Source organism: Pantherophis guttatus, chromosome 12 (genome assembly GCF_059756535.1).
Source record: "Pantherophis guttatus breed Tessera chromosome 12, ASM5975653v1, whole genome shotgun sequence".
NCBI lineage: Eukaryota > Metazoa > Chordata > Lepidosauria > Squamata > Colubridae > Pantherophis > Pantherophis guttatus.
Window position 1 is genome coordinate 14601181 of NC_142074.1, and position 23226 is coordinate 14624406.

General features: G+C 47.9%; 1 protein-coding gene across 4 annotated transcripts in view; it reads left to right on the forward strand.

The window, feature by feature from the left end:
- Positions 1-869: 869 nt before the first annotated feature.
- The window catches only part of BCORL1 (BCL6 corepressor like 1), a 64363-nt gene continuing 42006 nt past the window's right edge, over positions 870-23226 (forward strand). For 2 of the 4 annotated variants that reach the window (XM_087877554.1, XM_060692120.2), the window contains exons 1-3: positions 870-1104; positions 18585-18675; positions 21247-21496. The gene's annotated coding sequence lies outside the window, so the exon portion shown is untranslated. Of the gene's footprint in view, positions 1105-18584; positions 18676-21246; positions 21497-22091; positions 22204-22391; positions 22533-23226 lie in introns of those variants that run through there. The other 2 variants (XM_087877557.1, XM_087877556.1) reach the window with 2 other exon arrangements.

Genomic DNA, 23226 nt, shown 5'->3' on the forward strand with positions numbered 1-23226 from the left:
CTCGGAGCCCAGCTTTGTTTGCAACGATTCCCTGGCCCACGAGGAGAGATGTGTAGTGTCCCGGTCAGGGGATGATGGGAGCGGTAGTCCCAAGGCTTAGGTTGGCACAGCGGCTAAGACACTGAGCTCGTCGGTCAGAAAGGTCGGTTACGAATCCCCAGGACAGGTCCTCCCTCTGCGCGAGCAAGGGGGTCGGACTAAATGACCTCCAAGGTCCCTTCCAACTCTCGTTTACTGTCTCCAAAGAGGCTGGGCGTAGTTGGGACGAAGACAGTTGGACGGGAGGAAAGAAAGCCGTCTTGTTCTCCCCGCGCTTCTTCTCCTGCTCCCGCTTCCTCCCTCTCCCCCCACTAAGCGACGTGTAACTTGAGAACTAGCACCTTGGATTCTTGTCTTTTAAACTCTTCCCCGGCCGTCCTTTTGTTCTCCCCAGGAACGGCAGCCAACCCCCATCCCTACCCCAAGGAGGGGTGGGAAAGCTAGGGAGAACTTCGGCAAGGCTGGCCGGGCGACCCTCGGGGCGGAGACCCCCCCCCCAACTCCACCCTCCCACCCCCCCACCCCACCCCACTCCACTCCACTCTCTTGGCCGCTTCGTTGGAACCCAACCCAACCCAACCCAACTCAACTCAACCCAACTCAACTCAACCCAACCCAACCCAAGGTTGGCAGCTGGGGAAGTAAGTGGGTGGGTGGGTGGTTGGGTGGGAAGAGAAGGTCCAAGAAGAAGACCCCCGGGTTGCCCCACCGGGGCTTCTCCTTGCCCCCCCCCTCCCCTCCCCTCCCCTTCGCCCTCCTTCCACACACGTTGCCTCGGTCCGCAGCCCAGACCCCTCCCCGTGCCGCCGCCGTCCCCCTCGATCTCCCACAATCCTTTCTCCGAAAGCCAATCGCGCGGAGCTTGCTTGCGTACAGGGCTTGCCAGAAACTCCGCCTCCTTCCCGCTTTCGTGCTCCGGAGCCTTTCTATATAGTCCAGGATGCCGCGGAACCCGGCGGAGCTGCTGGCCGGAGAGGAAGAGGAGGAGGAGGAGGCGCTGGCCGATGTCAGCCCCGGCCGAGCTTGAAGAAGACACGTGTTGGAGAGCTTCCAGTCCCGCGCCAGGTGAGACCCCCCCCCTCTTTTGACCTGCTCCCCGCACCGGGCATCGCTTAAAGTCGGGAGTAGGGACCCTCCTTCCCGGGGTGTCCTTCCTTCCTTCCTTCCTTCCTTCCTTCCTTCCTTCCTTCCTTCCTTCCTTCCTTCCTTCCTTCCTTCCTTCCTTCCTACCCAACCTAGCCCAGCCAACTTTCATGGGAAGGAGGGAGGAAGAAAAGAAAAGTTTGCCAGTATTGGGGAGGGGGCGCCAGGCAAGAACCGAAGCGATCCTCTCCTCCTTTCTCCCCCCACCCACCTTCCCTCTCTCCTTCCCTCCCTCTCTATCTATCTATCTATCTATCTCTTCTATCCCGCGGGGTTTTTCCTTAAGCCGTGATTTGGTTTTTTTTTGGGGGGGGGAAGGCACGATTGGCTGAGCTCACGGGGGCTCACACGCTAAGCTAGAGCCCCGCTGGGTTTTTGAGTTCCCCCCAAACAACAACGTGGCTCTAGAATCCGAAGCTTAGGGTCTCTCTCTGGGGCAGCTGGGTTAAGAAGATCCCCTCCCGGCCCGCACCGGGATCCTCGGTGGGGGTGGGTGGGTGGGATCGCGGAGTGGGCTTGAGCTTGGCTTCACGAGCAATGGCACTTCGATTTATAGACCGCTTCGCCGGTGCTTTTACAGCCCCTTCTTTCTAAGCGGTGGAGGTCCTCGTTTTACCGACCTTGGAAGGCTGGAGTCAATGGCACTTCGATTTATAGACCGCTTGCTTTTACAGCCCTTTCCTAAGCAGTTTAGAGAGTCAGCCTCTTGCCCCCCCCACCCCACCCCTTGACAATCTGGGATCCTCATTTTACCAACCTCGGAAGGATGGAAGGCTGAGTCAATAGCACTTTAGACTTATATACCGCTTCACCTGTGCTTTTACAGCCCCTTCTCTAAAGCGGTTTAGAGAGTCAGCCTATGGCCCCCCCGGCTATCTGAGGTCCTCGTTTTACAGACCTCGGAAGGATGGAAGGCTGAGTCAATCGCACTTTAGACTTATATACCGCTTCACTGTGCTTTTACAGCCCTTCCCTAAGCGGTTTATAGAGTCAGCCTCTCTATAACAATCTGGGGTCCTCATTTTAGCGAACTCTGGAAGGATGGGAAGCTGAACCAATAACCCAATAGCGCTTAGACTTATATACCCCCTTGACAGCCCCTCTCTAAGCGGTTTACAGAGTTGGCCTCTTCCCCCCCCCCCCCCACGACCAACAATCTGGGTAAACAAACACCACAGGCTGGAGAATGAGGCGATGCCTTCCTAAATTATAGACTTGGGGGCAGCAGAATCCGATGCCCCTGGGAAGTAAACCTCAACTAAGCTTCATTTTTTTTTAAAGTGTGTATTAGGATTGCAGCCTGCCCAGGGGAAGCCTGCTGGGTTTTTTGTTTTTTTTTTTACAGGAGAATAAGCCCTCCGCCCCCTTGGACTCTTCCGCGTTTGTTTTTGGGGGGACAAACAAAGGCAATTTGGAGACCGTAGGATATGCGCAGAGTGGCCCTCTCCCTTTCGTTTTAACTTTGAATGTTTTGCTCTGGCCTGGCTGGGATAAAGGCTTGTGTTTTCATTCCTGTCTCTGGGTATGAAAATGGGGGGGTGGGGGTGTGTGTCAGAAAACCATGCCGGAAAGAGGACAAATTTGACGAAAGAGAGAGAGAGAGAGAGAGAGAGACAGAGAGACAGAGACATCCCAGCGGGAAAGCAGAGCCTGTCAGAAACAGCCAGATCCTGCTTCAAAGGCTTTTTTTACAGAGTCAAAAAAGGGGGCTTCTAAACAAAATCGACCCAAAGGGGGCAAGTGACTTGAGGGACCACCACTCAGAAGGCCCCTTGTCCTATCCCTGCTGTTGTGCTGTCCATCATGGGAGGCAAGCTAGAATCAAACTTGGAGACATGGCAAAAAGTTTGGCTTCCTTCATTTCCCCAAGGCCAACTTCCAGGCCTGGGGGCTTTCTCAGTCAGTGAGACAGTTTTCTTTCTAGACTTTGCCTCTTGGAAATCCCAGAGTCTGATTTACAGAATACACAATAGCAAGTGTTGGAAGGGAGGGACCTTGGAGATCTTCTAGTCCAGCCCCCTGCTTAAATAGGAGACCCTGTACCCTGTACCCACACAAATGGTTGTCCATCTTTTCTTAAAAACCTCAATGTTGGAGCACCAATTTGTTCCATTGATTAATCGTTCTCACTGGCAGGAAATTTCTCCTAAATTCTAGCTTGATAATTTTCCATCCATTGCTTCTTATCTTGCCTTCAGGGGCTTTGGAGAAGAGGTGGACCCCCCCATCTTCTCTGGGGCAGCCTCTCAAATATCGGGAAGACTTGCTTTCATGTCACCCCAATCCTTCTCTTCATTAGACTAGACATATCCAGTTCCTACAACCATTCACCGTAGACGCAGTGGTGCTGAGAGGTTCATTCAGGTTAAACAACGTAAGCCAACAGCTGGAGGGTCAGGCATTCTAGGCCAGATGTAGATGCCCCCCTTCCCTTTTACCTGCAGTGTCCACAGCCACCTGGTTAATTTCTCCTTTAATAATAATTAAATAATAAATAATAATAAAGCCAGCAGCATCCATTGCTGAAATGGCACTCATAAACATTGGCTTCCCTTTCCAATCAGCTGTCTGCATGTGCCTCATTTCCCCCAGTGGTAAAGCTAGCCAGGACAGAGAAGGGACAAATCACTCACAGATTATTTAAATCAGTGCCCCCCTCTCCCCAATCTTTCAGGCACCAGGAACTGGTACCGTGGGGAAAGGTTTTTCCGAGGCCCGGAGAAGATGCGGTTTCATGTGCTGCCTGCATCCCACGGATGGGGCTTCGCTTATTGGCGTAACCCGGTTTCTGGCATGCCGCGGCCCGTTGCCAGTCCACGGACAGGGGGTTGGGGACCCCTGATTTAAATCACCTACTCAGCATTGAAATAGAAATATTTCAATATTCGAATAAAAATAGAACCGACTTTTTGCCGGCCTGTGTAGGGAGCCGAAACTCACCTATGTGATCTGCTCTGCTATTCTTCTTCTTTACAATCATCTCTGCTACTCAGGTAAGGGTGAGTAATGCCAGTGACTGCTAGTGAGCTGAAACACGTGTGTAGATGTAGTGCCTTGCACGACAGGGATAAATCATCCCGGACAATCGTGCATCGTTACCACGAAGGGGTTTGTAAGTAGAAAAGAAGGACATTCAAAAGGTGAAGGAATGTTGGGGAAAGGAAGTCTGGAAAAACAGGGTTTATGAGAGGTTAACCTGCGTGTCTCGATAGGATCTTGGCCTCTACCTGGAGATCTGTCATGGAATTGAAGCATCTCGGCTGCAAGGAAGCCTAGCTGGAGCTTTAATGCATTTCTATCACCAGTCCCATTCAGACATAATTTTTTCTCAACCCTGGCAACTTTCAGATGGGTGAAATGCTGGCTGGGGAATTCTGGGAGTTGAAATCCACCCATCTGAAAGATGCCAGAGTTGAGAAAAACTAGTACAGAGGCAGGGGCCAGCTTAGCGATTCATGCCAGCTCTGTTTTCCCAGGCCGAATACATTCAGTGATTGAGGTCTGGAGTTCAAATCCCTAACTCTAGTCCTAACTAGTCAAATCCCTCCCTTCGGTCAAATTACACAACTTCCCAAGCGGGTTGGAAGACACAAAATTAGAAGAGAAGCACTATTAGAAGCTTTTTATTAACCGTGGAGGAAACAGGAGTTAAAATATCAAGGAACAGGTTTACCAAATGTCTGCATTTATTTATAGGGATACGGGTAGCATCTGTATATTAAAATGCTCCTCTCTACCAATATTTGGAGGAGGGAGGGGATTAATGAAATAAAGCCAATAAATAATTAAATGCAGCGGAATTTTTATTCCAAGGCTGCTTTGCCTAAATATGACAATTAACCACCCCTCCGTGGAAAATGGGGGAAAAAAATTAACAAAGTAATGATGAATCCCAACCTTTCCCTGGAGATACCACTTCTATTTCTATTTGGGTCTTCTGTTAGCACTCTAAACTTTCATAACTCTGTGATCTCCAGACGTGATGGATTACAACACCCATCATCCCAGACCAGGGGGTCAGCAACCTTAAACCCTCAAAGAGCCACAAAGGTCCTAACCGGAAGCCCCCTTTCAATTCTGGAGCCGACCGGAAGTCCCGGTCCCCCATCATAGTCTCCTCCTAGTGCGGCATCCTTTTTCCTCTACCTGTCCTAACCGAAAGCCCTATCAATTGTGGAGCTGACCAGCAACAGGGAGCCGCAGCAGAAGGATAAAAGAGCCACATGCAGCTCCAGAGCCACGGGTTGCTGACCCCTGCCCCAGACAATATGGTGGAAGAGGGGAGGATGGATGCTGCAGTCCAACTTACCTAAAAGGCACAGTTGTATAGGCAAGGAGATATCGTGCAGGTCTCTGGTCCATAATCCTTAACATTCGTTCAAACTCATCCAAAGAATTGCTCATATCCAGGAATGTCTTTTTTCGGTTAACCTCTTTTGTTAATGGCCTGCTTGCAATCTCTATACTGTCGTTTCAGCCAATATTGATATTTGTCACATGTTACTTTTTTATTTTGGAAAGAAAAAGCAATAAGAATCTACTTTTTTTTAAAAAAAAAAAAGTTCCAATAATGTGGCAGGTGCTTCTCTATAACATTAAAGTAAGAATTTAGAACAGGGCAACCCCAAATGCTAAAGGTTGGATCTTCTTTATTGTATTTTCTTACAACAGGCAGGCATCTGTTTGCCACAAGAGTAAATCGACAAATTCACTTGAAAAACTTAATTCGGGTTGAAAAAGCACTTCCTTGTTCACTGGGCAGCAGAGAGAATTTGAAAGAAATTATTTTTTTTCTGAATGTGAAAAATAGTTTCCTTGCACATAGAAAGGACTACATCTCTTACACGCGTGCTGGGGCTATATTTTATTAAATTAACTAAAAGTTTCACACAAACTTTTCATGATCAAATGAGCAAAGCAAAGCAAAATCCAGTTCTGGCACAAAAGCATATTATTATTTTTCTTTTTAGCTCTGTTATTGAGAATAACCATTTTCGGTGTGTAATTTCCTTTTCAGCAACTGGCAAACCTGCCAAATGAAGAGTGTCTTGTCTCCCCCACAACATGCTGGCCTATGTGGTTAATTAAACCATGGTTTATTGAACAAACCCAATTCCTTGGATTTGCAACCTGCAGTAAACAAACTCAATTCCTTGGATTTGCAACATGGAGTAACAACATTGGCCAGATTTGCCCAGTGAGGAGCAAAATAACTTGCCATATTTTAACATGCTGTGTGAAACTAATCCCAGCATAAGTATGGAATTCTAGATTTGAATTCCCATTTTATTTTGGGGCTCCCTAGAGGTCATCCAGCTACTGTTTCTCCGACCCACCCACCTCCAGAGTGGCAGTTTGTGGGAATACAAAATAAGAAAACGGTTGCAAATCTCACATTGATTTCCCAGAGGAAACACAGTTTATAAACATCGTGTGTTTTTATTCAAAATGTCAGGCATCACATTGGCAAGGTGGAACACAGCTCCCGTATTTTAAAATACGAGGAATTAATTCAAACGTACGTACGTACGTACCCCTCAGAAATCAAAGCATCCTCAAATAATGTTAAAACTCTTGCTGAAGTGAGTAGTCTGGGGCGCCATCTGATCTTCAGGAGAAGTAAAATTCTGAATTATTTTCCCCTACAGAGTGGCAGAAACGTAATGTCCTCAAGGCTGCAGATTAGGGCTCTGCTGAACTTTGATTCCCATAATGTCCGGTAGGTTGCAGTCACCTGAAAGATACCCAGGTGATGAAGATAGTCTTAAATATTATTCCTAGTTTTTGCCTTTATGTTCTGTGCATACTTTGGCTCTGATTCTGCTCCCTCCCATCTCTTTCATTTCTTAAAAAAGAAAGAAACCTCCCGTTATGATACCATGGGCAATTTTCTAGGCCACTGTTTCTCAACCTTGATACTTGAAGATGTATTTATTTATTTTATTTATTTATTGGTTTGATTTATATGCCGCCCTTCTCCGGAGACTCAGGGCGGCTTACAATGCGTTAAGCAATAGCCTTCATACTTTTGTATATACCTGCTTAGTAGGGCTTTCGCCCCCCCCCCCAAGCGGTGTTCTTTTTTTATACAAAGTCAGCTTCTTGCCCCCACAATCCGGGTCCTCATTTTACCTACCTCGGAAGGATGGAAGGCTGAATCAACCTTGAGCCTGGTGAGATTTGAACTCGCAGTAATTGCAGGCAGCTGGCAACTATTTAACAGCGCTTTAGTCCGCTGCTCCACCAAGGCTCCTTCTATGTTCTGGGAATTCTGGGAGTTGAAATCCACCCATCTTCAAGTCGCGAAGAGAAAGGAAACGCTAGTCTAGAATCTGCCGCTAAATTTTAAGACACCCTTTTTAAAATAGTCCGATCTGATTACTCATTTCTTGTAGCAAGATTTAGGGTTTGGAGATTTCCCTCTGCCTAAAATATTAAGAGGGGGGCTTTGTTTTCTAAATACAGGTAGTCCTTGACTTATGACCACAATTGAGCCCAAAACTTCTGTTGTTAAGGGAGACATTTGTTAAGGGAGTTTTGCCCCGTTTTTACGACCTTTCTTGCCATAGTTGTTAAGTGAATCGCTGCAATTGATGAGTTTAGTAACGCAGTTGTTGTTCAGTGAATCTGGCTTCCCCATTGATTTTGCTTTTCAAAACGGGATCGCACAATCTTGGGACCCAGCAATGGTCATAAGTATGAACCGGTTGCCAAGCATTTGAATTTTGACGTGATGCTACAAAGGCCTTAAGTGTGAAAAATGGTCATCGGCCACTTTTTTTTCCCCAGTGCCGTTATAACTTTGAACGGTCACTAACCGTGGCAAGTTTCTGCTTTTCTCAGTTTGAGTTTTAAGAGGCTTCGATTTAACTCTTTGAGTCTCAGATGCCTGTGGCTTGGAGAGGCCCATGAAAGATAAGAAGATGGGCGAGAAAATGCTTTGAGTTATGACACTCTATGGCGTTCTTGCTCTTCGTTGCAATTTTAACACCTTTTTTTTTTTTTTTGGCTGGGCTTTCGTTTTGCATAATGCAAGACCCCAAGCGGAGTTGGCCACCATATTAATAAAATAGGAACCTTCGCTCCTGTTTTGGTAGAATCAAGATTCTTCGTGCGCCATCCTGTTTCTAGCCTTTCCCTGGGCTCTGATTTTTGTATATTGTATGATATTACAAGAAGGAACTACCATAAAATATTAATGTGTCGATCTATCACCCGGGTACCATTTCACTGAAATGGTGAATTGAATTGAGGTTCATGTGAATGGAACATGCTTTCCCATTATATGCGCTTTGTCCCTATATCCTCCTGGTTTGCTATTCTTCCTTTCTGTCCCGTATCGTCAGCCAGATTCTAGGACTACTGCATATCCTTGTTTTTATTACTCTTGTTACTTGCTTTTATTACTATTTTATTACTTAGGGTTTGATGAGCAAAAAGAGCCAGTTTGCTGTTAGGGTTAAGGCATCAGGTTAGGAACCAGGGGATTTTCATTTCTAGTCCTGTCTCAGGCGCAAAACCAACTGGATGGCTAGATAACAGATTAACGGAGTTGGAAGGGACCTTGTAGGTCATCTAGTCGAACCCTCCGGCCCAAGCAGAAGACCCTACACCATTTCTGACAAATGGCAGACAATCTCTTCTTGAAAGCTTCCAGTGATGAAATTCCCACAACTTCTGAAGGCAACTTCTGTTCCATGGGTTGATTGTTCTGACTGTCAGAAAATTTCTCCTTATTTCCAGGTTGAATCTCTTCTTGTTCAGTTTCCATCCATTATTCCTTGTCTGGCCTTCAGGTGCTTTGGAAAATAGTTTGAGCCCCTCTTATCTGTGGCAGCCCCTCAAATATTGGAAGACTGCTATCATTGTCTCCCCTGGTCCTTCTCTTCACTAGATTAGCCATGCCCAGTTCCTACAACCGTTCTTCATACGTTTTAGTCTCCAGTCTATCGGCCAGCCTCTCTCTCAAAGCCCTAGGAAGGAGACAATGGCAAACCACTTCTGAAATCTTGCCAAGAAAACACAAGTGACTTGTCCAGGCAATTGCCATGAGTTAACATTGAAATGGAGGCACTCCGAACAAAATTATTCTTAAGTTTTCCCTACTTCTTTTATGATTTCTGAAGCCATTCCTATTCTCAGCAAAATGAGTGTTCTTTCTTGCCATCTTTTTCGGTGACGGAAAGCCGTGCTTGAACTTCAGTAAATAAAATAATAGCGGAATCTGTCTCTCCTTCTCACACTCCCATCCTGATTCTTCCTGCAAGGAATCAAAGCAGCTGCAGCTGTCATGGACCTGTTCTTCGGTCTTTATTCGCACACAACATTTTTGTCCTAGATCCAGTTATCATGCCAAGCTGCAACATGTCTCGTTTCATCTTAGCATGTTGTTAAGAACTCATCCATTTTATAATAATCGTATTTCTAAATCAAGCCAGTTGTGATTGATTTCACCATGGTTTTTTTTTAAATCATAAACCCCGATTGTGGTTGGGTTCCCAGAATACGTTAAGACCAAAAACCAAGATATCCCAGGATGAATTAATTTCATGGCAAAATAGAAACTGAAATCAGACCAGAGGTGGGTTTCAGCAGGTTCTGAACAGTTCTGAAGAACCGGTAGCAGAAATTTTTAGCAGTTCGGAGAACCAGTAGTAAAAATTCTTACTGGTCCCACCCCCATCTATTCTCTGCCTCCCAATTCTCAGCTGATCGGGAGGAAATGGGGATTTTACAGTAACCTTCCCCTGGAGTGGGGTGGGAATGGAGATTTTACAGTATCCTTCCCCTGCCACGCCCAAGCCATGCCACACCCATCAAGCCACACCCACAGAACCGGCAGTAAAAAAATTTGAAACCCACCACTGAATCAGACATATTCTCGACTGCTATTCTATTCAGCTAGTTACCGTGGCTCTTAAGAAGATCCCTCCTATCAGATCTCCAGATCTATTCTAACCAATCTGGTGCTCCCCAAATGTATCAGACCGTAACTCACGTTATCTCTAGCCAGCAAAGTCAGTCTTAGTGTACAAAATAGTTCACAGACGTCAATTTATTTTTGAAATCCACTTGTTAGAAGAAAAAAAATAATCTCTCTTTTAATATTTCTAGGGCCGGAATCTCTTATTAGATGCTATCCAAAATATATGTTGAAAAAGTTCATCCAGAAAGACGGAGGAGAAAAATTAAGTTTTCCAAGCAGATAAAAGTTAAAAGCGTATAAAAGAGTTTGGCTAGAAAGTTTAGAACCGACAACCGTTTAAATTTGAGATATGAGCAAAAATGGTAGGATTTCCTCCAATGTACATTTGCTTCTTCTTTTCCTTTAAATGGAACAAGACAAAAAAAAAAAAAACTTTATAGTATTGGAAGCCCAAAGGTGGTAGGAATTAGCTTGTAGATGTAGCCGGGTGGGGGTTGACGGAGCTCCAGATAATAGTATGAAAACAAAAATTTTGTGCGTCCTTGAAGGCGCTTTCTTAGTTTGTCGGAAGGGAGGCATCTCGCCCCTCCCACAGCATGCAAGAAATCCTTTGGCCCTCCAGACACAAGTATAGAAGCCTCTTTGCTGGCTACGTACTTTATTTTTTTTCCCCCAGCATCAGAGAAAGTTCCTGTGAGCATAATCTTGCTTTCAAGCTGAGAAAAATTTGCTCTGCTTCTTAAGAGCCCACGGTAAGGTGGGACGTGTACTGAATTTTTTTAATTTATTTATTCTTTTTTTCTTTAATTTATATGCCGCCCTTCTCCGGAGACTCAGGGCGGCTTACAATGCGCTAAGCAATAGCCTTCATACTTTTGTATATTTATACAAAGTCAGCTTATTGCCCCCACAATCTGGGTCCTCATTTTACCTACCTTTGAAAGGATGGAAGGCTGAGTCAACCTTGAGCCTGGTGAGATTTGAACTTGCAGTAATTGCAAGCAGCAGAAGTTAATAAGAGTGCTTTAGTCCACTGTACTACAGGCTCTTCATTTGGCTGATCCTTTGAAATAAACAGATTAACAGAGTCGGAAAGAACCGTGGAGGTCTTAAAGTCCGACCCCCTGCTCAAGAAGGAAACCCTACACCAGGGATGGCGAAACTTTCCGGCCCAATCCAGAACGCATGTGTATGTGCGTGGTCAGCTGGTTTTCCGGTTTCTGGCACGCTCACCAGCCAGCTGGTCTTCGCACGTACCAGAGGGCCAGAAACCCGCGTGCTGGCCAGCTGGTCTTCCGTTTTCCAGCGCTCCGGAAAAGCAGCTGGCGATGGTCTGCGTGCCCACAGAGAAGGCTGTGCGTGCCACCTCTGGCAAGGGTGCCATCCTGGCCATATACCAGTGATGGCTAACCTTTTTGCCATCGCGTGCCAGGAGGGGGCCAATGGGGGGGGTGTCGTGCACGCACGTGCCCACACCCATAATTCTATGCGCCCCGCCCCCACGCATATGCGCTTGACTCCCCCCCCCTTCCAGAAGTTGTCAATCGGGCCGTTTTTGGCCTCTGGAGGACCTCCGAAGGGTGGGGAAGGTTGTTTTCACCCACCCCAGATTCCTAGAGAGGCCCTGGAGCCAGGTGAGAAAGAAAAACGGGCCTTCCCCACCCCCCGAGGCCCTCCGGAGGCAGGAAACAGCCTGTTTCTCTACTTCTGGTGGGCCCAGAAGATCCGAAAATCAGCTGGCCGGCACGGTCATGCACGCCGGAGCTGAGATCACATGCCCACTGATATGGCTACGTGTGCCACCTGTGGCATGCATGCCATAGGTTCGCCGTCCCGGCCCTATACCATTCCAGACCAATGGTTGTCCAGTCTCTTCTTAAAAGCCTCCACAACTTCTGAAGGCAATTTCTTCCACTGGTTTAATTGCTCTCACCGTTAGGAAATTTCTCCTCAGTTCTAATTTGGTTTTCCCCTTGATTAATAATAATAATAATAATAATAATAATAATAATAATAATAATAATAATAATAGTAATTTTATTTCTATACCGCCCTTCTCCCGAAGGACTCAGGGCGGTGTACAGCCTATTTAAAAACACAGACAAAACAACAATGTAAAATTTAAAATAATTAAATAAATTGGCTCAGATTTAAAACCCCAAAAATTTAAATACCCCAATTTAATTGCTGGATTAGGTTTCCGTCAGTTGCTTCTTGTCAATCGAGCAGAGACCGGCGTGATTAATACATGGATGGGAGACCAAGAGGAAATCCTTTGGTTATAGCTCAACTGGGAAGTACAAACAGACAGCCCACGTAGATACATACACAAAACACTTCCTATTCTTAAGCAAGAAACCCTGCCTGGATGTAACCGTGTAATCAGCATGAGTCACACTGGACTCACTTTTGCTAACTGGTTACAAGAGGCTCTGGAGAGAAGGAGGAGAGTATGCAATAAGTATGCAATTCGAATTACAGGTATTCCCCGACTTACGGCCGCACTCGAGTCCAAAATTGCTGTGGTTAAGTGAGGCATTTGTTAGGTGAGTTTTGCCCCCCATTTTACGACCTTTCTTGCCAGAGTTGTTAAGTGAATCACTGCAGTTGATAAGTTAGTAACCCGGTTGATAAGTGAATCTGGCTTCCTCCATTGACTTTGCTTGTCGCCAAAGGTTATCACACGACCCTGGGACACTGCAATGGTCATAAACATGAATCAGTTGTCTGTTCATTAAACATGTATGTAAAGAGAAAACAAATAAAAGTATATAAAAATATAATATACTGCTCAAAAAAAAATAAAGGGAACACAAGCAGAAGACATCCGCGATCTGAATGAATGAAATAGCCTTATTAAATACTTTGTCCTTTACATACAGTAGTTTATACACTGCTACATATATATAGTTATTCGGGTTTTCTCCTGCGTAAAATTGGAGGTGTCTTGGCAACGTTTCGACGAAGTCTCATTCGTCATCTTCTAGGACCACGAAGCCGAGAACACCAGCCTGAAGATGACGAATGAGACTTCGTCGAAACGGGGACGCTACAAAAGTCATAACTCTGAAAAACGGTCATAAGTTGGGTTTTTCAATGCCGCTGTCCCTTCGAACGGTCACTAAACGAACGGCTGCAAGTCCAGGACTGCCTGTGCTCGAAAGAGGATTTTAGGAAGCGTTTGAGGACGAAACGATGGCTTTGTCAGGGTTCCGAGTATTCTTTCCTATTTGAGTTTCGGTGGCTTTTTGGGAAGTTTTCTGCTTCGCTGGGTTTGAACCCAGGAGCTCAAAACCGGCTGTCTCCGTGAAGATCAAGATGGATTCTTCGGCTCTGAATAGATCCCGTGGTCGCTTGGGATTCTGGCCGAGCAGGATCGGTGGTTCCTTTGGGAGCGCTCAACTGGCTCAGGAGGAGGAGGAGAGGGTGAATGTCTTTGGCTGCTTAAGCTCGGGATGCTGAACAGGCCACGTAACTGCCCCCCCCCCGACAACACTCGGTCTTAGTGAAGCAGGAACCGGAGGATGACTTCAGAAATGCATGTCTCGACACGCAGGGCAGCGGGTGCCACCTGCAGCAAAGAACTGCAGCTCAGGCTGAAACCCTGGAAGGTGCCAGCAGCTTGCGATGCCCTCTTTCAGATGACTCCGTTTGAGTTACCCCTTTCCTTTAAAAAAAAAAAAAGATGTCACTTGTTCATTCTCTACTCATTAGACCCAGGTCTCTTTTAGGCCTGGGGGTGGGGTACGAGACGATATTCCAAGGGGGTGCAAAAACTTGGGTTTAGAAGTTTCAAAATTATAGCGTATAGGCATAATTAAATTATTTACTTATGCAAGGGGTGAGAGAAGGTGTCAAAGGTGATCTGGGGGGGGGGTAGAAAAGGTTGGGAACCCCTGCTTTAGGCGTTACGAGTTCCGTCTTCCTCTCTGCCGCCACCCTGTCCTTCAGAGGAGCACAATCTGAGTCCTTAGCATGACGTACATACCCCTCCTGCCCCCCCCCATCTCTCCATTGTAGCACCATACTTTCCAACAGTTGTTAGGAAGGAACGTACAGGTAGCTCTCGGCTTACAACCAGGAGTGGGCTGCTGGGGGTTCTCAGGGCGCGCGGGAAGGCTCCAGGGGCTTTCCTTGGGCCTCCAGGAGAGTGAAAAACGGCCTCCCCAAGATCCAGAGGCCCTAAGAGTCTAGGCCAGGGAGAAGGAAGCCATGATTTCAAACAGGTGAATTCTGGAAGTTTGTGGAGATTCTCAACCCTCCAGATCGCGCGGGGAGGCTCAGGGAGGACGAAAAATGGGCCTACCGGAAGTTTGGGAAAACCAAAAACGGGCCCGTTTCCATAGGGCCTCTGGATCTTGGGGAGGCCGTTTTTCACCCTCCTGGAGGCCCAAGGAAAGCCCCTGGAGCCCGGGGAGGGCAAAAATGCCTCCCCCCCCACCTCTGTGGTGCAGGAGGCTGACTAGTCTACACGCACTATGGCCACGCTCACTCAGCAACCAGGCAGAGAACCCCTTGCTAAAATTTTTGAAGCCCACCCCTGGACGTACAGTGTAGTTCTCGATTTACAACTGTACAACAAGTTCCGGGAACTTGCGATTACCCATAGGTCGCAGGGACCAGTTTCAAATAGACCACAGCCCAGTACTGAGCCATGGCCCGGGATGGGGGGTACCCCGATCTAAATCACCTCCAGTAGTTTTGTATGGCACTGAAGAAACCTAACAATATCCATATATGGGCTGGTGGACAGTAGCTCCCTTCAGTTAACGATTACCTCGCAGATTAAATGTTGTATTGTAAGGATGTTGTGGGTAGTCCTCGATTTATAACAGTTTGTTGAGTGACCGCCCGAAGTTACCACAGCCCTGAAAAAAGTGACGACCGTTTTTCATGCTTCATGACCGTTGCCGCATCCCCACCGTCATGTGATTTTATATCCGGATGCTTGACAACTGCTTTATATTTACCCTCGTATTAGAATTGTGACCTTTGCAGCGTCTCCATAATCATGTGATTCAGATGCTTGACCACTTCTTCATATTTATGACGGTTGCAGTGTCCCGGGGTCACGTGATACCCTTCTGACAAGGACAAGTCAACGGGGAAGCCGGATTCGCTTAACAACTGGATTGCTCATTTAACAACTACAGTGGATTCGTTCAAGAAACGTGGCCGGAAAAGTGGTAAAAAGGGGACAAAACTCACATAACACATTTCTCCCTTAGCAGCATAGATTTTGGGCTCAGTTGTGGTTGTAAGTCGAGGACTACCTGTACTTAAATTTATTTATTTATTTATTTATTGGTTCGATTTATATGCCGCCCTTCTCTGGAGACTCAGGGCGGCTTACAATGCTTTTTAAGCAATAGCCTTCATACTTTTTGTATATACCTGCTTAGTAGGGCTTTCGGCCCTCCCAAGCGGTGTTCTTTTTTATACAAAGTCAGCTTATTGCCCCCACAATCTGGGTCCTCATTTTACCTACCTCGAAAGGATGGAAGGCTGAGTCAACTTTGAGCCTGGTGAGATTTGAACTCGCAGTAATTGCAGACAGCTGGCAGCTAAGTGCTACTTAACAGCACTTTAGTCCGTTGCGCCACCAAGGCTCCTAGTAAATGGAGAGTATGGAAGAGAATGGAGAAGTGAAAAATACTGTGAGCGTATGAATCAGGTGGAATTTAGCTGTAAAGGTCTAACAGTGAATGTAGTGCCTTGCCCTAGCCCCAACTATTGCTTAACCTTCAGCCTGGAAGACTGCACATCCAGGATCCAAACAGAGATAGTTCTTGACTTACGAACAGTCACTTAGCGACCATTCCAAGTTATGAAGGACCTTCCCTGGGATATTTATAATCCAGTTTTGATGGTTGCCCCCCCCCACCTCTCTGCAGTCACATGACTGCATTTGGAGTGGTCACCAGCCAGTCTGTATGCTCCTTTGCAGTGTCCCAGAGTCTCTTGAATGCTTTTTATGATGGTTTTTTCCTTGAAAACCGGTATTTATTTCCAGGTTTTGGCAAAACCAGCCCACACCAAAGAATTGTTCCACTTAAGGACTGTGGTGTTGCTTTAAAAAGGTCATAAAATTGGGTCAGTTACATGGGTCACGACTGTCATCAGCAGGCGCCATTATGTTTGTAAATCGAGGTTTATCTACCTGTAATTGTATTTCTGCAAAAAGTCAGATTTCTCCCAAACCGCACTCCTTCGCACCTTGTGTGCGAATGGTTCCATTTTGGCCATGTGAGTCGTACCTGGCTAATTGGTTTTGCTGTTAACGTATAGGATGATGGTAATAATGCACCTGAGGTTATGGGGTTCAGGTCCATGCCAGGATCTGTGCCAACTAAGAACTGCAGAAAATAATTTCCCTTCCTATCGCAAAAGGAACATTTTCAGATTCACTCAAAGGTGCTTTTTTTTCTCCCCCAAAAAAGACAATTGGACTTTCTTGGATGTTTTTTTTTTCTTTGAAAACATTTCACCTTTTTTCTCCAAGGAGTTTCCAGAACTGAAGAATCTTCTTGAATGAGAAGCGAAATGTTTTCAAATGAAAAAACAAAGTCGAGCTGCCTTTTGGGGAAAAAAGCACTTTTGGGACAACCACGATCTGGAAGGTTGAGAATCTCCACAAAATCCCAGAATTCACCTGTTTTAAATCCTGGCTTCCTTCTCCCTGGCCTAGACTCTTGGAACCTGTGTAGCATTGTGTGTGTGTGTGTGTGTGTGGTGGTGGGGACTCTTTACACATGCTCAGAGGCATGGCTCTGGCTCAAATTTAGCTAAAGGTTTCCGGAGGGTCGTCTTACGACAAACCACAGTGCTCCTCTCCTAAGGGAAACAAGTTCTCCGAAATGTTTAAAAACATCGGTCATTTTTGGGGATGGGGAATCTCTCTCCAATTCTTCCTTATTTCCAGCAGGCAGAGACAGATTCCAGCAGCCCTCAATAGGGTCTGTTGGAGACTGACTCCCCCCTTTTCCCCCCTTTTTTTGCATAGACAGGCAGGGAGGAGATATGAAATGTATGCAGCTTTGTTCTTTGTAAGATTTCACTTCCATGCCAGGGAAATGGTGCCTCGGTTATCCCGCAGGATAACTAAAAAGGCCGTAACTGGGATCACATCCTCACCTCCCCAAGGCAAGAGAAGGTGGAACAGGGAGACCCACTTTGTTTCCAACAACCACCAAAAAAAAAAAAAAAAAAAAAACCCCACAATTCTTCTACGGGTCCCGTTCCATCCATTAGCCTTTGAACTGCGAAATTTAATTGGCATTTTCTGATCAACCACAACTACCACATCATCACCAAAACTTCCCCTTTGCTTCAGGTCAGGAAAAATGCTGCCTTTGGCCAGAATCTTCAGAACCGGAAGAAAATTGGGCTAAATGTATTTTTTTTTTTTTTCATTCACAAATTCAGAATAGGGATGGGGTGGACTTCTGAATCCGGCGAGCTGAACTTTTTAACAGCTTGTTTCTGGGAATCTCCGTTTTTTTTAAAAAAAAAGATGCAAAATTTGGAAGAAAGTGGTGCTGGATGACACGATGATGCCAATAATTCACAGATCTCTTATAGGGCTGGGTTCGGTTATCATGCGGCTTGTTAGATTTGGAACGGGTACCGGGGTGAGCGAACCTGGTCAGTGGAGCTTGCTAAGCAAACCGTGGCTTGTTGGGATGTGAGAACCGAGTTCATTTAATCATCCTGCTTGGCATCTGCTCTGCTTCCTTAAAAGATGGGTATCTGATGGGAGAAACCTTCTGCATTTGCATAGGGCCACACTCTCTATTTGATCCTTCCAGAATTGAGATCGAAATGAAAAGCAGGCTTATGAATGGAAAGCAGTGCTAAGGCTTGATTTATTTATTTATTGGTTCGATTTATATGCCGCCCTTCTCTGGAGACTCAGGGCGGCTTACAATGCGTTAAGCAATAGCCTTCATACTTTTGTACATACCTGCTTAGTAGTGCTTTTGCCCCCCCCCAGCGGTGTTCTTTTCATACAAAGTCAGCTTGTTGCCCCCACAATCCGGGTCCTCATTTTACCTACCTCGAAAGGATGGAAGGCTGAGTCAACCTTGAGCCTGGTGAGATTTGAACTCGCAGTAATTGCAGGCAGCTGGCAACTATTTAACAGCGCTTTAGTCCGCTGCTCCATCAAGGCTCCTTGATAACCCTATCACGCTGCCTCCAAACTACATGTGCTAATAATTGGATATTGCCGATACCGAGCTAACGTAATTATTACATACCTGCTTTTTTTTTTTCCCCGTCCCTGGCATCTCCACTTTCAGAGGAAAACCGGGAAAATATATATTTTTTCCTGAAAGACCCGCTGCTGATTTGGGCCCCTTATCAGCCGAGAAACAGTCGTTTTGCAAATGTGTCTCCTGCACCTACGTTATCCTATATGTTTCCAGAGGCTTTGCCTCTTCACGTTCTGTTTAAACCATCTGTGTTTTTGGTTTAGGTTTTCCCAGCATACCGAACCAAATCCAGACAGCGTGATAGGCGAACCGAATCGCCAAGGTTTTAGCTGCTTCTGGTTTTCCAAGTGAACGGTGAGTTGTCCTTTTTTTTAAGCCATGGCAGTTCGTAGATTCAACAGTCCACTATGACCTTATGTTGCTATGTCCTTCGTTGGTTGTCTGGCTCCTGCAGGCATAGGAAGAATCTTCCTTAGAAACTACGTGTGAGCTTTTACTGAATGATAGCAGACTTCTGCTGGTGCCATTTGATCCGTTGTGCCTATTCACACATGCCTGCTCTTAAGGGTGACATAGATCTCAAATCGAGTGCTCTTTTAATGCTCTCGGCTCGGAAAATAAATAAATTAAGTAGAGTATGCCAGTGCAAGGATAGCTACCAAAGAATTCCCTTCTTAGGCACTTGCAGATCTGTCATTGATGAAAGTACAGATACAGATTAAAGGAGTTGGAAGAGACCTTGTAAGTCTTCTAGTTCAACTCCTCACCCAAGGAGGAGACCCTACCCCATTTCTGATTGTGATGGCAGCCCAGTCTCTTCTTGAAAGCTTCCAGCGATGAAGCTCCCACAACTTCCCAAGGCAACTTCTGTTCCATGGGTTGATTGCTCTCAGTGTCAGGAAATTTCTCCAACCCATTTCCAGGTTGAATCTCTCCTTGTTCAGTTTCCATCCATTATTCCCTGTCTGGCCTTCCGGGTTCTTTGGAAAAGTAAATGATCACCTTCCCAGAACTGTAGTATTATTTATCCAAGGCACTTTTTTTACCAAGCAGATAAAGTTGCAAATTGGGAAGCCTTATTTTTCTTTTGCTTGCAACTTATCCATCCTGAGTTGTTCTCACCACCTTAAGTGGGAGCCATACCAAGTTGAAGTTTACATGGGCTGGGCACTTACAATTTCCATACTACTGTCTTACTACTACACAGTACTTACTTACTACACAGCAGTAAGGCCTTTTAAAAACAGCTTCTAATGCAGCCAGGGTTTTCTGCATGGAACCTTGGCATACTAGTCTCAGTGCATACTGAAGTCCCAGGTTCTGGGATCACCAAACCAAACTGTGGTTGAGTAATTTGCAAGCTCAGGTTGTTACGTGAACCAGTCCATGCCGCCTAGCTTAAGATTCGGTGTGATTGTGCACATCCTTCATTAACCCATAGCACTCTTAGCAATGGTTTATTGAATTAATGGTATTGTTCGGATGCACCTAAACCAACAGTGTCAGCTAGATTCACCCAACAGGTTGATGCACAGACTAGCCAATGATGGTTTGGCCTAGTCAATTGTGGCTCAGTCCATTTTTGGGTGTTGTGCAAGCAAGGTGAGTTGGGCTTTGGTTTGGTAGTGTGTCGAGTTGATCCAGCTCTTGTGGTCCATAAACTAACAGTGTTGATGGCTTAGCGCACTGGAAATATCCCAGTGGATGTGGGTATATTGTTATAGAACACAGGTTAAAGAGGTTTTGCCTTCATGCAATGTGGGAATTGGGTTATCCGGTACAAAGAACACAGGAGAAATTCTACACGGTAGGAATCCATAGATAATTAAGTACTTGCACTCTTCTTGTGAACGAGTCGTTGTAATGGGAAGAAAAAGAAACATTTCTGTAATATGAGTCTATTGCTCTTACAACCACTCGGTGAAGTATATGAAATTTCCACCCTGCAAATGGCGTAGGAAAGGCAGCGGCATAAATGCTTTTTGAGTTTACAAGCACTTAGAGAGGGCTGAAGCGATATATAAGTCAAAATGCTATTGCTCTTCTCACTTTAGGCTCAGGTGTTTTTTTTTTCCCCCCTGTCCTGAACTCAGCCCCGCAGTTTGCAAGCCACAGTTTATGCACAAGGCTGCCATGGCCCGTTCGCCAAATTGGGGCTAAAACAAGCCTCGGTGTAACCCACGGTATGACGAATTGGGGGTTTGATCTGGAAGCAATCAACTCATTCTTTGGGGCTCGGCATCAGGCGTCCCCCCCAATCTAACTTCTTTCAGGAAAGCTGGAAAAGAAGTTGATATTGTGAAGTCGATCATTGTCTGAATCGTCCGGTTCCCTGCCCCAAAACCAGCCGGCAAACTCAGCATCTAGAACCAAGAGTCAGAAATGAAGGACATCCATTTCGAGACAGCTGGGGCGGCTTATTTGCTCCTTCTTTACTCCAGGAAGTGGCTCTGGGCTTTTAAGAGCGAAGCTGGAGGGAAAGCGAAAACATTTTTTTTTAAAAAAATGGTACCTGTCCCATTAGGAGCCTCCGGTTTGAAGTCTTTGAAGTCTGCCTTGATGGGACCGTCCGAAGGGTACCCAACTAGGATGCTAATCCCATCCAGGCCTGCTGGACAACTTGGTGATCTCGGTGAGATCTTGGGGATCTCCCACCCGCCACAGCCCTTCCCCATCATCCGTTGCCCTTCATCAATGACCAGGCTGGGGGTCATTCCCACCACCCTATCCTGGTTTCCCCCCCCCCCAACTCTCCCCATCTTCCATTCCCCAATTACAAAAAGTAGCGCTGGAAGAAGAAGGAGCCTTCCACGTTTAGAGCATCGCAGCCCCGGCACGATGTAAAAACGCCCCCTCCCCTCTTCTCTCTCTCTCTCTCTCTCTCGCTTATTTTTTCTTTCTTTTCTTTTCTTTTTTTTTTTTTAGGGCCGGCTGGAAGAAAGCAGCAGCAGCAGCAGCAGCCAGGAGGCCGAGAAAGTCGCTTCTCTTCCGAGATCGCCCGTTTAGGAAGTCAACACCGAGAGATCGGTGGTGAGCCGGCGAAGCGCGGCGGGGGGGAAGCCCCGAAAAGGAACCGGGGGCGAAGCCAACCTTACCTCCCAAGCCACCCAGGCACCCCGGATCTCGACGCACAGCCTCGGAGGGGGAATTGCCAAGAAGAGCCGGGGCGGGCGAGGTAGAGAAAGGAGAAGATCGCCGGTTTGGAGAAGGCGGGGGGGGGGGAAGAAAAGAATAGCAGCCCCGGAGCATCGGGAACCGGGAGGCAAAACGCAGCAGGGGGAAAAAAAAGGTGGAAGGTGGCGGTGCAATAATACTTTCCCCCCCCCTCCCTCCCTCCGCAAAAGCCCGGTCCTTAGACGGTCTGCCACCCGGGGGAAGAAGCAAGGGGCGCAAAGAGGCGGCCCGCGGTGGAGCCGGGGGGCAGAGAGGAGGGTCCCAGCCCGGCCGAAGGGGAGGGCCTTTGGGCAGTGGCGAAGACGGGCCCAGGGGAGGGGGAAGCCGGACTCGATCGCGGCCGAGACGGCCCACAGGGGGGCCGGGCTGAGCAAGGGCGGCGCGCCGCGGCGTGCTGGGGGCGCTTGGCTTCTGCTCTACCGCTGCCGCCGCCGCCGCCGCGACTGGCAAGCAGGCCGGGCCAGCGATCGGGGCCTTGGAAGCTAAAAAAGCAACTTCTCCGCTGCACGGACGGGCGTCGGGAAGACCGGCGAGGGAGGGAGGCAGGGAAGGAAGGCAGGAGAAAAAAGGGAAGGCAGACGGAAAGTGGCCGGCGTCGGCGAAGGGGGTTTGAGTCCCCTCTCCCAGAGAGGCGATCGTCCGGCCGAAGCTGGGGCGCCTCCCTCCGGCTGCATCCCCGAGAGGAGCCGAGGCAAGCGACGGAAGGAGGTAAAAGCAGGCCAGGCAAAGCGCTGCTTTTCCGCCCCGCCACCCACCCACCCTCCTCCTTCCTTCCCTTCCTTCCTTCCCCGGGGAGAGCAAAAGGGCTTCGGAGCCGCCTGGAGAAAGGGGCAAAGCAGCATCCCCCCCCCACCACTTCCCAGGCTCGGGCGCCCACTGCGCTGCGCCACTTGGATCCGAGGGTGCGCCCAGGCGACGCAGGTGCGGAGCCCCAAACCCCGCGCAACAACGGCGGCACTACCAGCAGCAGCTGCTCCTCCTAACCGGGCCTGGGGACGGCAGCGGCGGGAAAGGAGGCGACCTCGGGCCGCGGGCAGGTAACGCCGATGCCGGGGATTTTTTTGGGGGGGTGGGGGGTGGGGAAAGAATCTGCAGCCCCCGCCGAGTTGCCTCGTGCGGGGATTTTTTTTTTTTCCTTCTTCTTCTTCTTCCCCTCCGTCGGTTGCAGCGGGACCACCTCCGCCAACCTTGCCCTGCCCTGCCCTGCCCTGGGCGGTGCGCTTGGCGGATCCCCGTGGGCGCGAAAGGGCTCCGCGGGGCACACACACCTGGCCCTTTCCACGCGCGCGACCCCCCCCATCCCCTCCCCGTCCTTTTTTTCTTCTTCTTCTTCTTCTTCCCCAGCTGCAGCCTTCAACCCTTCCCTCCCTCCCCCCCCATACATGCTCTCTCTCTCTCCCTCCCGCGGGGGTCCCGTGATCTTCTGGATGGGGGAGAGAAGTGGGGCGCCCCGTTTTCGGATGGAGGCGCCCCTTACCCACCCACGCACCCACTCACCCACCCACGCGAGCTTTTGGCGCCCTGCGTGGGAACACTGAGAAGCCCCCCCTCCCTCTCTCTCTCTCCCCCTCTCTCTTTCTCTCTCTCTCTCTCTCATCATTCCCCCCCTCCCACACCTTCCCCAGGCCGGACCAAGGGGGTCCCTCGGAGCCCTGCGAGTCTCACGGCTGCCCCCAGCGCTGATCCCTCGACCCACCCCTTCTTATCTCTCCCTCCCCTCGGGTGGAGGAC